The following is a 15,780-nucleotide window of genomic DNA, read 5'->3' on the forward strand; positions in this document are numbered from 1 at the left end:
ACTCTGGGTCTACAACAGGCAATTTTATTTTTTAGAAATTTACATTTAAAAAAAAATTCCTGGGCTTTACAATCCTTATATTCAGGACTAATGTCTATGGCAGAATAAAAGTAAAATTTATTATTTATTTGCTACTTTTTTAAAAGAAGTATACATGATTTTCGTCAGGGCAATTGCTCTTAACGTTTCCACAATACTAAACTAATATTGAACCTCAGGCAATTTTAACAACTGTGATGATTCTGAAGAAGTGAATCAAATTTTTAACAACCTCGCCTGTGTTTCAAATATGCCGTGCAACGAGCATTGTATGATGGATTCGTCATCCTCTAACATAGATCCATGCGATTCATCAATACCAGGAAACGAGACCGGGGCGTCTTCTGGCAATTATGCTGCCCAAGCCCCACTGAAGTATGACAGTATACGCAGAGGGTGGTGTCTAAATATTCGGACTGTCAGCAACCCAAAGATGGACTGACAGTTTCGGGTAAAAGAAGATGTAGAGGCCCATCAAACAATCCATCATAATCATCAGTTGACAAGAACAAAGGAAGAGAGAGAGAAAAAAAAATGGCGAAATGCGTGGGTTGTCCTGAGCTTAGAATTTTGAAATTCTTTTGGGTTTGGCTCAAGAACACGCGAAAAGGCAATTAATAGTTCAATTGCATTTGGTTCTGTCATTCTGATTGTGGGTATACCGTGTTTACAGAGATTACGACGTCTTCTTTGGAAGTTTTCGTTTTGTTTTCGACAAAACCGCCACAATTACCATCATGGGAGTGATTGCAGGTGTCGTTGAAGGGCTTGTTTTGTTTCATGCGGAAATGGAGTTGTCTTAATTTTACTCAGTTTTAGACAATCGTGGTTGGAAATGTTTTTAACACATGCCACCTTTAAATCTCCACCCTCACTTATTTATCATCGTAAAATAGTTTAGTTTGATTTTAGTGCTTTATACATAATTAAAAATTCGTTCATGCTAAGTTTATTTTCGTTTACAATTCTTACTAGTTTTTTTTTTTTTTTTTTTAATTTTTACCAAAAATGTATTATTGTTTAAAAATAAGCATCTTCTTTATCGAATAATTACTGTAGAGAAAAAAAAAAGGAATATTATTCCCGTTTATGCACTATTTCGAAGAAAACATTTTAACAGAGTTTTGGAACCAAATGTGTTGTTATAAAAAATTTTGATACGAAGTTATTATATTTTATTTCCTATTCCATTGCATCGTTGAGTGACTGATTTTTGTGGAAACGCACCTAGGTTGCTCATAATTCTTCGCAATTCATAATTTATAAATCTACCAGATGAAAAATCTTTGTAACATTATTGCTTGATCTTTCGATTGAGATTTGGCATTTTATTTCATACAGATATTTTTTTTTTTCAAAAATGCACTTGTCTTTGAAGCTTAAGTTTTTTCTCCTCCGATTTTTCTCACTTGCATTTAAGTTTCCTATCATTTTCAGCTGTTTTTTCACCTATGTTTTCATTAATTCATCAACCTTAAATGCGTCTAAATATGCTTCATACAAATAAGTACCATTAGAATTCAGAGCCAAATGTAAGAAAATGAAACTAAGTTCTCGGATTTTATTTCCAGTTTCATTGTATCGTTGAATGACTGATTTGTGAGGAAACGTACCTCTTTGTAATTCAATATTTACGAACCCAGACATTTAAAATACTATTTTTATAACTTTATTATTTAATCTTGTCATTTAATACCGATATATTTTTTTTCTTCAAAAATGTATTAATTTTTGTAGTTTTATAGGTTTAATCACGTGTTTTCTTTCTCGTACATTAGTTTCCTATAATTTTCAGTACATTTTTCACCTTTTTTTCTTCATAATTCATCAATGCTAAATGTGCCAGTATAAAGCACCTTCCGAAGTTCTCGGATTTTATCTCCAGTTTCATTGTATCGTTGAATGACTGATTTGTGAGGAAACGTACCTATTCGTAATTCAATATTTACGAACCCAGACAGTTAAAATACTATTTTTATAACTTTATTATTTAATCTTGTCATTTAATACCGATATTTTTTTTTCTTCAAAAATGTATTAATTTGTGTAGTTTTATAGGTTTAATCACGTGTTTTCTTTCTCGTACATTAGTTTCCTATAATTTTCAGTACATTTTTCACCTTTTTTTCTTCTTAATTCATCAATGTTAAATGTGCCAGTATAAAGCACCTTCCGAAGTTCTCGGATTTTATCTCCAGTTTCATTGTATCGTTGAATGACTGATTTGTGAGGAAACGTACCTCTTCGTAATTCAATATTTACGAACCCAGACAGTTAAAATACTATTTTTATAACTTTATTATTTAATCTTGCATTTAATACCGATATATTTTTTTTTCTTCAAAAATGTATTAATTTGTGTAGTTTTATAGGTTTAATCACGTGTTTTCTTTCTCGTACAGTAGTTTCCTATAATTTTCAGTACATTTTTCACCTTTTTTTCTTCTTAATTCATCAATGCTAAATGTGCCAGTATAAAGCACCTTCCGAAGTTCTCGGATTTTATCTCCAGTTTCATTGTATCGTTGAATGACTGATTTGTGAGGAAACGTACCTATTCGTAATTCAATATTTACGAACAGTTAAAATACTATTTTTATAACTTTATTATTTAATCTTTCGATTGAAATTTGTCATTTAATGCGATATTTTTTTTCCTTCAAAAATGTATTAATTTGTGTAGTTTTATAGGTTTAATCATGTGTTTTCTTTCTCGTACTTTAGTTTCCTATAATTTTCAGTAGATTTTTCTTCTTAATTCATCAATGTTAAATTCGCCAGTATAAAGCACCTTTCGAATTTGGAGCTAAATGCGTGAAAATCAAATCTTTTGACACGAATCTTCAGATTTTATTTCTTGCTTCCACTGAACCGTTGGGTGAGTGATTTGTAGGGAAACGTACCTTTGTTATAATTCTCCGTAATTCAATGTTTTCGGAGCTGCTAGATAAAGTGTCAAAACTTATCAGAAAGCAATCACCGTCTGTCTCTAAGGATGAACGATACAATGTTTGCATAGTCTCCTCAAAGATAAACAAATCACACGAAAATTTGACATTGTATTCAAGTATTTCAGTCAAACCGGTGCCATCGATTCCTCCCCTGCCGGGTTGTAAAGATTGTCAATTATCTTTTGACTGAAATAGTTTGAATCGAACATTATCATTCCAAAAGTAGAATGAAAAATTATTTCTGGTTTCTTATCGTAAACAGCAGTGTTTTATTGTAAAAGATAATTTATTTTTTTATCTGCTTCGCGTGTTTATTCTTTAAGTATTTTTAAATTCACGAATACCGTCATTCGTGGCTGCTTAAACCATTTTTCAGTTTAAGGCATCTGCTATTACAAGATCATTTTACTTTAGATGTTAATTCGCTTAAAACTTCTGTCTACAGTTGCAATATATGTTTATATGTATGAAATTTTCTACAATATGTGTTTAAAAGTGGCTTAAGTTATTCCTCAATAAAGACAGGGCCGGATTAAGCATGCGCGGGGCCCTAGACCATTCAAATTTTTGGGGCCCTTAGATTAAATTTTTTCTCTCGTATATTTTTTATTTATTCGAATATAAAAGTATTTATATATCTTTTCATTTAAGAAAGCATATTTAAAATAAATAATAATAAATTAAATTTTACTTTATTTTGTTAAATTAGAGCTAAAAAATAATCATTTTGAAAAAAATTTGAAATTTGTTAACACTTTACAAAATCAACGCTACTATAAAATAGATATTCAAAAATCTTTTTTTTCTGCTCTTGCTCAGTTGAGGCACTAAATAACTTCTTTTTCATTTAAAACGTCTCAATAATAAACGTCTCAACATTTAATTCTTTGCTTCTTGTTTAAACAAGTCTCAGCTCGCTATAGTACTGCCTTCAATTTTTTCGCGAGCAAATGAAAATGACACATTTGNAATTTATTAACACTTTACAAAATCAACGCTACTATAAAATAGATATTCAAAAATCTTTTTTTCTGCTCTTGCTCAGTTGAGGCACTAAGTAACTTCTTTTTCATTTGAAACGTCTCAATAATAAACGTCTCAACATTTAATTCTTTGCTTCTTGTTTAAACAAGTCTCAGCTCACTATACTGCCTTCAATTTTTTCGCTCGCAAATGAAAATGACAAATTTGTACTTAAAAAGCATTGATAAATCTTATAATACGTAAACTTTAAAAATACTTATAAATAATAACTAAACTAAGTAATAAATAAATATGTAAAAAAAGTATGTAATAATTATGTAAAAAAAAATTATAGTATTTTATTAATATTTATTTGAAATTTATTTTTTTTTAAAAAAATCATTGTTTTTCTTAATTTTTTAAAATTTATTTTAAAAATTTTTTTTAAGAGGGCCCCTAAGCATTGGGGGCCCTAGGCCATGGCCTATAATGGGTAATCTAGCCCTGAATATTGGGTAACTAACAATTCATTGTTAGTTACAAACTAATGAATTGTTAGTAACTAACAATTCATTTGGCGATATGATAACAAAAGGCTAAAATAAATGTTTAGAAACTGCTTAACATATTTAATAGTTAAAATGTATAATAATTTTTTTAGAAATAACAAGACCTTAAAAAAATATAGAAAGAAAATCGAACTGCAAATACAGTGCCTGCTGTTTAATGTGATTGCTTTGGTACTTAGAAGGTTTTGATTTTATTAAGCGGTTGATTCAACTCACCAAATATTTACTAATATAAGAAAAAAAATGAGATAATATTAAAAATTAGATAGTATTTACTTATTTTATATATACACAATCGGATTGCTTTAGGCAAATTTATAGAGTTCAATTGTCAATTAGAAATCCTAATTAAAGAAAGCGTAACTATTTTAATTTACACCTTCTGTTAATAAGTTTAGAGATAAACAAATTAAAGAAAAGCGTTACTATTTTAATTTACACCTTCTGTTAATAAGGTTTGAGATAACCAAATTAAAGAAAAGCGTTACTATTTTAATTTACCCCTTCTGTTAATAAGGTTAGAGATAACCAAATTAAAGAAAAGCGTTACTATTTTAATTTACACCTTCTGTTAATAAGGTTAGAGGTAACCAAATTAAAGAAAAGCGTTACTATTTTAATTTACACCTTCTGTTAATAAGGTTAGAGATAACCAAATTAAAGAAAAGCGTTACTATTTTAATTTACACCTTCTGTTAGTAAGGTTAGAGATAATCAAATTAAAGTCGACGCTTTTGCTGTTTATCCGATTTTGAAAAACGTCACAGTTTCCCCAAATTCTAACGCTAATGCTGTTTGGGCTATTCGCTGAAATTTTCACATATACCACTGCTTTGCTAAGGTGTAGAAAATAAGGTTAAAATAGACGTAAACATTGATAAAAATATAGATTAGAGAACTGGCCATATATTACATTTTATCCGATCACAGAGAAACAATTTAGATGCTTCAAGCATGCATTCTCACAAAAATTTGTACAACGTAGTGTCGTAAACTATGATTCGGTGCAAATTTACTAGAACCTAAATAAGGTGTTAAATTGAATAAGGAACCGCTTAAGATGAAATGTAGTATTGAATAATTAAATTTTAGAAGTAGGATATTATGGTTCTACTATATTGAGATTGCAGCAAATGTAAAATATATTATGGTTCAACTTAGTACTATACTAAGGTTGTAGCAAATTTGATCGATGTGGTTCCACTTAGCATTATATTTAGGTTTAAGTGAATTTCAAGGATATTATGTTTCATTTTTACTCTATATTAAGGTTACAGCAAATTTTAACGCTATCATGGTTCAACTTAGCACTGCATTAAGGTTGCAGTAAACTTAAGCAATATTATAATTCAAGTTACAGAAAATTTTAACTATATTATGATTCAACGTGCATCAAATTTTCTAGGAGTTTTAGTTCAATTGCAAGAAACCTTTTCAATGAAAAAAAAAGCAGTTCTTAAATGCATTTAGGTGTGTTCCATTATAATTATTTCGATTATGTCAAAATTAACAGACATACTCTTTACCAGTCAAGAAGGACCTACCATATCGACGTAAGGTTGTTAATTCACGCCGTCTATGTAGATAAGTATGTTTTATTATATAAACGATCTAATAATATTTTGTTTTAAACTATTCTTTTTTTATCAGTGATTAGAAATCTAAACATTATTTTCAGTCCAACTTATAAAACGTTTACAAAAGATTCATACCTGACAAACAATAAGGATTTAGTGTGGAGAGAGTAGCACTGTTCTGTTTTGTTTCGATAACCTCTGCTATCTGGGTAAAATCGGATACTATCAGGTCTTGCCCCTTCCCCTTGATGTGAGTCTATGCTGGGCCCATGAAAGCTGCAGTGCAGCAGAGGAAGAAGATTGCTACATTGCATAAATAAAAAGCAAAATAATGTGTTGTTGTTTCTAATGTCACTTGCCACACTAGCAAGCCTGCTTGATGAAACCGAGAAAATTTAAGTCAGAGGGTGAGTTTCTTGGTTTTCAATGGCGCTATCTATGGCCAAGAATTCGTCTTCAGTCACACACAAAAAAAGTCAGTCACACACCCGTTTATAGGGCGGTCCCTTTCATGCATCCATTCATTCATTCACAGATCGTAATTTTTGACCTGGATCAGAGAACGATCGATCTCCAGTCCAGTATCCCCAGAGGTATTGATTTGTTATGGGAACATGGAGGACTTTGCGACTCGACAGATTTAACTTGCATCAGTCACCATTTACTACACGAGGAGTCTTCGGCCGGCAGGGTTCGAACCCACGAACTCTCGGACATATGCCCANGAGTTTCAAAGCTAGTAAACATAAGAATGAAACAGATAAAGCGGTAAAAGTAAGAATAATATAAAATCTCGCCAAATATATTCCCACAAACGATATTTGACTCACAAATTGTCTTAATTTTATTATTTTACAACTTGAAAAGTGGATGTACGAATACTTTTGAAGCACGAGGTTTAGTGGTGAGATTCAAATTCTCACTCTATCGAGGAGCTCTTTATGACCAAATTAAAAAATTTCCTCTTAAAAATTCAAATCATTCATGCAACAACTTGAAAAACATTAAGATTTTTTGAAAATTTCAATTAATTTTTACGCAATTTGAATTTTTATTCACTTTTGAAGTTAGTAATTTAAGTGTACGAATACTTTTGACTGCCACTGTATATCAAACTGCAAACTTTTTGTGCTTTACGGAAAAATTTCTTCTAGTGGTAGCTAAGTTTATGTTTTAATGACTGATTCTTTGTTCATGCAAACGCCAATTTGTTAAGGTTTTTAAAATGTTTGCGAAATTACCAAAAGTTCTAAAAGCTTAGGTATTTAGTTGCTTATCATTCTATAAAATATTTTGCAGAAAGCACAGTGAAATCCAGAACACGTTGTTTCCCTCATATCCGCTATGATTAAAAGCTCTAAAAAAATTTCTGGAACAAACGAATGAACATTATTATTTATGATTTCTTTTCAACTTATTTCATTTCACATAAAAACAAGTTTTTGTCAAAAACGCGACAGAAAAGTTAAAGAGCTTTATTGATTTGGTTAGTATCAATATTGCAGCCGTAATAAAACTTTTTATTTGTTCTCTTCTCTGTGTTATGAGTGAGAAATAACAAAAGTAAAAGTCTGCTGTTGTTGTTTGTTCTTATTATTATTAAGACTCGAGTTAGAGTACTCATTCTGTATTTACATCTTTATTTAGAGGAATCGAAGAAAAAAAAATTCAGTTAATATCATATTGACGTTTTGTTTAAACAAGTTTGTTCATAAGTAATTTGAGTTGGAATTGCATTCGACTCAAAACATGTTGGGTTATAGTTTATAATTTTCTCTTCTACTTCAATATTTGCTTAACCTTCAGTGTTTTTTCGAAAACAAGAGATTTACGAAACAGTACCTGGATGTTTTGAATAGATTTGTCACGCTTAGACATTAGTTCGATTATGAAGAAGGGAAAAAAGTATGTATCTAGATTTTAAGAGTTAAAATGATTATCTTTATTAATAATGTAGAAATTTACAAATTGGACCTTTTCATGTAGGGGAATATGGTTAAGATTAACCGCTAATTACAGCCAAGATATAACAGCTTAACAACAGAACCAGTACTAATTATAACAACGATGCTAATTATAATATAGTATTTATTAATTAATGCATATAAAAAATTGTCAGACTAAGTGTATGAAGTGTAAAAAAAATATAATCGGAATTATCAAATAAACAGTTAGATATTTAGCAGAACAATTAAACTGCAACTCTCAGAATTTAAGTAACAATTATATAAATTAACCGAAACTACCCTTAAACAGGTCTTTGAGTGGTTATAACCCCTTTGAAAAAAAAACAGAATCTTGACTCCAATCAAAATGAACTTTTATTTCCCGAAGACAAAGTATTTTATTTTATTTTATTTTATAACCTTCGTTAAACAGCCGACCTAATTTTATGGGTTTACGACTACTAATGTTCAACTCCGTGGCCTTGTAATTTTGAACCTAATCAGAAGACAAGGGCACTCCTGGATCGAGTATTGGAAGAAATTTGCCTTCGTGGAGAACTTTTAGAGGGAGCTAACCCGAATTTGCGTTACATAGAGAGGAAGACCATGAGAACCTCCCACGGTAAGCCTGACGGCAAGGGGAGAAGACAAAGTATGTCATAATGAATGAAATTAGAGCCGCGATAGCCTGGTTGATAGGACACTGGGCCCATGTCCAAGAGTTCTTGGAAGCGATACGCGCTTGCCGAAGTCTCCCCGTGTAGTAAATTGTGACTGATGCACGTTAAATCTGTCGAGTCGCAAAGTCCTCATGTTCCCATAGCAAATCAATACCGCTGTGGGTACTAATCCAGGAGTTTCATTGTCTTCTGGATTGGTTCGAAATTACAAGGTTGTCGTTACAACGACGGATATAAAATAAAATGAATGAAATTAAAAATTACGACTTATGATTGGGTGTTTAGTGTGAAGCAATTATTAGTTTTGGAGTAATTTTTTTTCCTTCTTCCTTTGGAGACGTATCTTCCCTTGAATTGTGATTTAAAAAAACTGATTTTTTTATTGTGATGTAAATATATTTGTAATGACAAAAAAGTAACTTATCCTGTCACGAGAATTTTTGAAGGAAAAAACCATTTAGATTTCAGGACATGTTGTTGCAAATTTGTAATAAGTTACTGATATTTGTTTATTATAAGGGCACAAGTACGCTGAATTATGGGAGGAACAGAGCTTGATTCATGCAATTTTTCTCAGCAGAATAGCTAGGATTGATTACAGAGAAACAGATAATTTTAAGCAATGGTGTTAGCTGGATTAGTTAGAATGGATTGAAAAGTAAGCATGCAGAGCAGGATTGAGGCAACTTTGAGCAAAACTAATGATTTTTCTGCAAGTTGGAATAGCTTTAACGCCATTTTTCGAAGCTCTGTCGCCAAGGAAAATAAAAAATCCATACTTTAAGTGTCTTACACTTGCAGCAATGCGCTAATTTTAAACTGTATAATCTTGCCATGAAGAATTATCTGGACTTTAGAACGGTCGAATGACTTGAATATTTTAAAAGTTATTAAACTTTTTTAAAAATTGCCAATTTTGTGACTTTTTTCCAACTAGAGGGAAATAATCAAAATCATTGCTTTATTCTCAGTTTTTGAAAATTTTTATGAGCCCAGGTAATGCAGCAATGGAGAAAGTTATTAAATAATAAAAAAATTAGACCACAAACGCTTTTCCTTTTCACAAGGCTGTGGGTTTTCTCCATATCGAAGTTTTGAAGCCATTTTTAAAAGAAGCATGGGCAGCGCTGGCCTTATAGGCTAAACTTGACCCAGCAGTCATGAGTAACCCTTGCAAACTCGCATCACTTAAAAAAAAAGTATACTATTCGCAAAAAAGCATTATTTCATAATACAACGGAGCCTTCGAAAAACGGTTTTTCGAATTGAGAAAGAACAAAACGGGTTTGAGGAATTTTTGCTTAAAATTTATGTTACGCCGTAGTTTGTGACGAAAAAGGAAAGAAAAAATGGAACAGGAATGAAATAGGTTTGAGGCAGTTTTGTGAGAAAATTGGCTTGAGGCAAAAAATTTTGGTATAAGTTAGGACAACCAGGACAGATTGGAGATATGTATGAGCATTTTTACGCACAAAATTGAATTTGTTCAGGTGGATTGATGAAACAAACAGAACAAGTTACGAACAATTTTTGCAAGGTTCGTGTTGGATTAGCCTTATAGACGTGCTAGATTAGCTTTAACTTGGATTATCTAGGATAGATTTGAGAAAGATGAAGCAGGTTTTTGACAAAATTTTGCACGATGTTTTTGTTTTGGTGAAAGCTGGAAAAACTGAGATAAATTGGATTGAATTGGATGTAGGGTTTAATGGCACAAAGTCCACAGAAGGACATGCTTCGCTGAACAAACGGTTTTAAGATACATCTTAGGTAGAGATAAATTGGAAGACTAGGTCTGAAATAATATTGTGAAAAATTTTTTGTGCAGATTGGAATAACTTGACTAGATCGGAGAAGGAACAGATTAGAGTTACATTTGCGAAACCTCTGCATTTGGTGGAGGTTGAAGTAAATTGGATAGATTGGAAAAGAAACAGGATCAGCTTAAGAAAATTTTCTTAAAGAAAAAGATTGTTAAATTAATTATTTAATTTTTGGCATTTGTTTCGCAAAATTAAGATGCTTGTCTCCACTATAATACATTACTAATATAAATCGATTTGATATCATTCGATAGCAATATTTGAAAACTAACGGTGGTAGCTAATGATAGAAAATATCAATTTTGTTTAGGTTCCAATGTCCCCACGAATTTTTGATTAAAACGGTTTCCTTCTCATTACAAAATATTCCATAAGCGCATGGAATGTTTAATGCATAATTTTTTCTTTCTTGCCGTCGTGTGCCTATTTAGGCAGTGGGGGTGCGATTGCTACTGTTTTTCAGTGGCGCCATCTATGGCCAGGAATTCGACTTCTGCCACGCCATTCACACAACCACAACCCGTTTATAGGACGGGTCGCATTCACACACAAAGGAGAAAGGACATAGAACACACAGAGAGAGAAAGAAACATCCATGCCTTGCCCGGGATTCGAACCCAGGACCTTTCTGATGCAAGGACAGTTCCCTGCCCCCTACCCAGGCCGGTCGGCCATTAATTTGTTAAAGACTGGGTAAGAATATTTTTATGTCTTGTCAGATAACTTGAACAACTTAAAACTAAAAGTCCTTTCACATCAAGTTGTGAAAGAGTCAGATCAAGAGATAACTTTAAAAACCTAAAATTAAGACTGTTTATTAAATGTGAGGAAGCGTCCAGATCGTAAGATTACTTTGACAAATTAAAACTAAAGAATGTTTTTTTTTAAACCAAGTTGGTGAAGAGTCCAGATCGTGAGATTACTTTAATAAATAGAAACTCAGAATGCGTTTTTTTTTTTTTTTTTTTCCTTACNTTTTTTTTTTTTTTTGAAAACCAAATTTGAAGAGTCTAGATCGTAAGATAAATTTAACTTAAAATTGAGAATGTTTTTTTTAAACCTAGTCAAAAAGTTCAGATTCGGGAGATTACTTTAACAACTTAAAACTGCAATTGTTTTTTTTAAACCAAGTTGTTGAAGAACCCAGATCGTGAGATTACTTTAAAAACTTAAAACTGCAATCGTTTTTATACCAAGTTGTTGAAAAATCCAGATCGTGAGATTACCTTAACAACTTAAAACTGCAATTGTTTTTTTAAACCAAGTTGTTGAAGAACCCAGATCGTGAGATTACTTTGACAACTTATAACTGAGAAAGTTTCTTAAACCTAGTTATGGAAGATCGTGAGAATGATCTTATGTATATTATGTGTTGTTACTGAATCAAAATGACATATCAAAGAAAGCATAAAAAAAGGCGATATTAAGGTATAAATATATGTGTCATAGTGAACACACAAAGTGACAGGGTAGGTAAAGAAGACATAGGGTCCCTAGACTAACAATCCATCAAGCTCCACTTTAACCTTGTCAACAGAGCAGGAAAAAGAAGATAGAAAAATGACTTTTTCGCTCACCATTTTTCCTTTCTCTCCTCAGCTATCTGTTAACCTCTTTTGGTTTACTTGTCCACTATCTTGGGGAAAAGAAGAAAAAAAAATAAAAGGGAAAAATATTCCAAAAATAAGCGAAGGTAGGGAAAAAAATGGTGGATGTCAGTAATCAAAACTGTCTGTTACCCGCGTCAATCAATCAGGGGAAAAATGGTTCTTTCTCTTCTACTTCTTCGATTGTAATTTGCTATTATTTCCGAGGATGATAAGAAAAATATTCTTTTTTTTCTCTTTTCTTTTTTCTTCTTTTTTTCTTTTATTGAGGATGCGCCTTCTGGTGTTTATTTTAGTCCAAGGTGGAAAATGAATTGAGGGAAATTGAAGCTGGGGAATTTCCTTTCATTTCTTGAATAAAAAAGAATGCTGTTATAATAATTTTATCCTTTCTAGAGTTTTTTTTTAAAACTTTTTTTTAAATTTTTTATCTAGATTGCTTGTTTGAAATTTGAAGAAGAAAAAATCTTTACGCAAATGAGCATTCGAAGTTATTCTCTGTGAATACGATTCGAAAAATTAATTTTATCAAAAACAAAAACAAATAAATTAAGATGTTCTATTTTTCGCTATGATTTGCATTGAAAGCTTTCTTTATTATTTTCTTTTCAAACTTCAATCATGCTTTTTGTTTCAAAGTTATCATTGGCCAGGTAAATATAGACTGCTTTCTCTATTATTTTTTTTTTTTCATATACTTCAACGCTTTTCATTATTTTCTCGATAGACTTTAATTGCCTTTTTTGTTTCGAACTTCAGGCCAACGTCGACTGAATATCTTATACCAGTATTTCAGAACTTCTGCTAAGTGTTTAATTACTTCACTTAAATGAAAAATCAATTAAGAATTCAGAATTAAGTATTGTTGCACGATGAGGTTCTAAAAGTAAAAATTAATGCCCCCGAATCGCTCCACAACCGAATAAAAAGTTACAGTTCCGAATTTCTCCGAAAACAAAGAAAATTGCTGTTTTGTATTCCAAAACCATTGAAGATACCCTAGATAGTTGAAAAACACAATGAAATTATTTGTCTTGCATTGTTTCAAAATCAGATAAAAATATTTTTGAAAAAAAAAAACTCTTTCCTGCCATGTTTTTTTTTTAAATAGCTACCATGAATTACTCTTAAACAAATAAAAATTGTTGGGCTCCGAATCGCTTCTAAATCATGGAAAAATGCTTGTACGAACTGCTTAAAAACTAGCTCCGAAATTATTCAAAGCTAATACAAATTGTAACTCCGAATCACTCCAAAAGCAACAAAAATTGTTGCTCCGAATTACTTCCAAAGCAACAAAAATTGCTGCTCCGAATTACTTCCAAAGCAACAAAAATTGCTGCTCCGAATTACTTCCAAAGCAACAAAAATTGCTGCTCCGAATTACTTCCAAAGCAACAAAAATTGCTGCTCCGNTTACTCTGAAACAAATAAACATTGCTGTGCTCCGAATCGCTTCTAAATCATGGAAAAATCCTTGTACGAACTGCTTAAAAACTAGCTCCGAAATGATTCAAAGCTAATAAAAATTGTAACTCCGAATCACTCCAAAAGCAACGAAAATTGTTACTCAGAATCGTTCCAAAAGCAACAAAAATTGTAGCTCCGAATTACTTTCAAAGCAATAAAAATTGTTGCTCCAAATTACTTCAAATGCAACAAAAATTGTTGCTCCGAATTACTACAAAAGCAACAGAAATTGTTGCTCCGAATGACTCCAAAAGCAACAGAACTTGCTGTACTTTAATGATTCAAAACTAATAGAAACTGTTTCTTCGAATTACTGTAAAAGCAAAGAAAAGCAAAAGTGTAAATTATTGCACTCAATCGCATAAAAACCGATGGCATTGTCATCAGTGATGTTACATTTCGTTGAAATTTAATTTTTTTTTTTTTAAATTTATCTTACCAGTAGATTTTTTTAAAAAATTTGTCTTTAAATTTATCGTTGTAAGATGAATTCATAAATGATCACACATTTTGAGCAGCTCAATAAAAACTAAAAATATACAAAATATTTATGAAACAAAGAAAATTCTGCCATCTAATGCAAAATATGTGTGGTTTCTATTCACAAGATTCGTTTCGAAGCCTAGTTTGACAATAGCCTCCACCCAAAGTAAATAACGATATAGGGGCTTGGCGAGGTTTTAAGCAAACTAGCAGAAAAGATAAGAGACTGTTTGTCAAATCATGATTTGTTTTGGTTTTTGATTGCAAAATTTCAGTCAGGTTGGCCTCCATTTCCGATTCTTTCACAATTACCTTTAATATTTTAATCTTATTAGAAATTGAGCATATTAGCAAAATTTATAATGTTCGTTTCATTCTTCAATACCTCTTTAATTGCTTTGATTCATAAAATTTCCTTCTGCTATCTATTAGATCTAGGAGAGAGAAGTTAACGAAAATTCAGGATTTCTAGAAGTCACCATGTTTAGTTTAAAAACATTTTTCTTTTATGAAATTGCTTAAGGACAATTATTATTTTAAGCTCAATATTATGCATGTCAAAATAAAAAAGGTAGTCCAAGTATAGTTTTACCAAGTATCAGGGTACCTTTTCATAGATGAAGGTTGACATTATCGTTAACTACTATCGCCATATTGGTGACCCGGACGTGATATGAACACGCCTACCTTGACAGAAACGCTCACTACGATTTGAATAAGCCTACTTCGATGCATGGTCGAGAGTGAACAGTTGACTTGTTACTTGTGAGTGCGACATTGTCCTCCTCACGCTATTGCTTCTTAGTCTTGGTCACCAATGTGGGGATAGTAGTTAACGACAATGTCAACCTTCATCTATAAAAAGGTACCCCAACATAGAATCGAGTTAGCAAGTATTATATACTAGTGAATTGGAATTGTATTTTTTTAGTGGTAGATACACTACAATAAATTACCGTTAAAGAGATTCTTTAAACGATTAAGAACTTAACGATCAACTTCTTGCATGATGTGATGATATTGCAGAGAGGGCAAAATCCTAGAATAGCCCAACTCTTGGCGACTTTTGGAAATCTCGTAAAGTTAGCGATTATTATTGGCATCAACGTTGCTTTTTGATTATTAAAAAAAACTGTTTAAATTATTGCAAATTTACTGAAACATTTTTTAATATAATAAAAAATAACTTATTTAATAACCTTAAACTACCTTAACTTAAATAACCTTAAATTATTAATTTTAAGTATTACAAATTGATTTAATTAAAAATTCACTCGTTCATTTTCTAGCCATTTTCAACCGGTACCGCGCAAAAAAAAATTAAAAAATGAAATATTAACGATAATAAATGAAATAAGGGTTAAAAAATGAAATAATAACGATGATTCTAACAGGAAGATATCAGAAGTACAAATGGCGAAAAAATAAACCCTTTTACCTCTTTCTTAACGAAATCCAACTTTCGCGTAGGTATACATATCAAATAACTAATCAGGTTAAAGAATTTTGGTGGTGTGATCAGACGTTCAAAATAATCTCTTCCGGAAACATAGTTTGGCGAGATTTAAACTTGCTTGGCAAGATTTAAGAAAATCGCCACTGGGCGGGCTATTCTATGATCCACCCTATTGGGGAGAAATCGACAATGCGCCAACAAGGGGCCGGGATAGCC

The sequence above is a fragment of the Parasteatoda tepidariorum genome, chromosome 4, assembly GCF_043381705.1.
Source record: "Parasteatoda tepidariorum isolate YZ-2023 chromosome 4, CAS_Ptep_4.0, whole genome shotgun sequence".
Taxonomy (NCBI): Eukaryota; Metazoa; Arthropoda; class Arachnida; order Araneae; family Theridiidae; genus Parasteatoda; species Parasteatoda tepidariorum.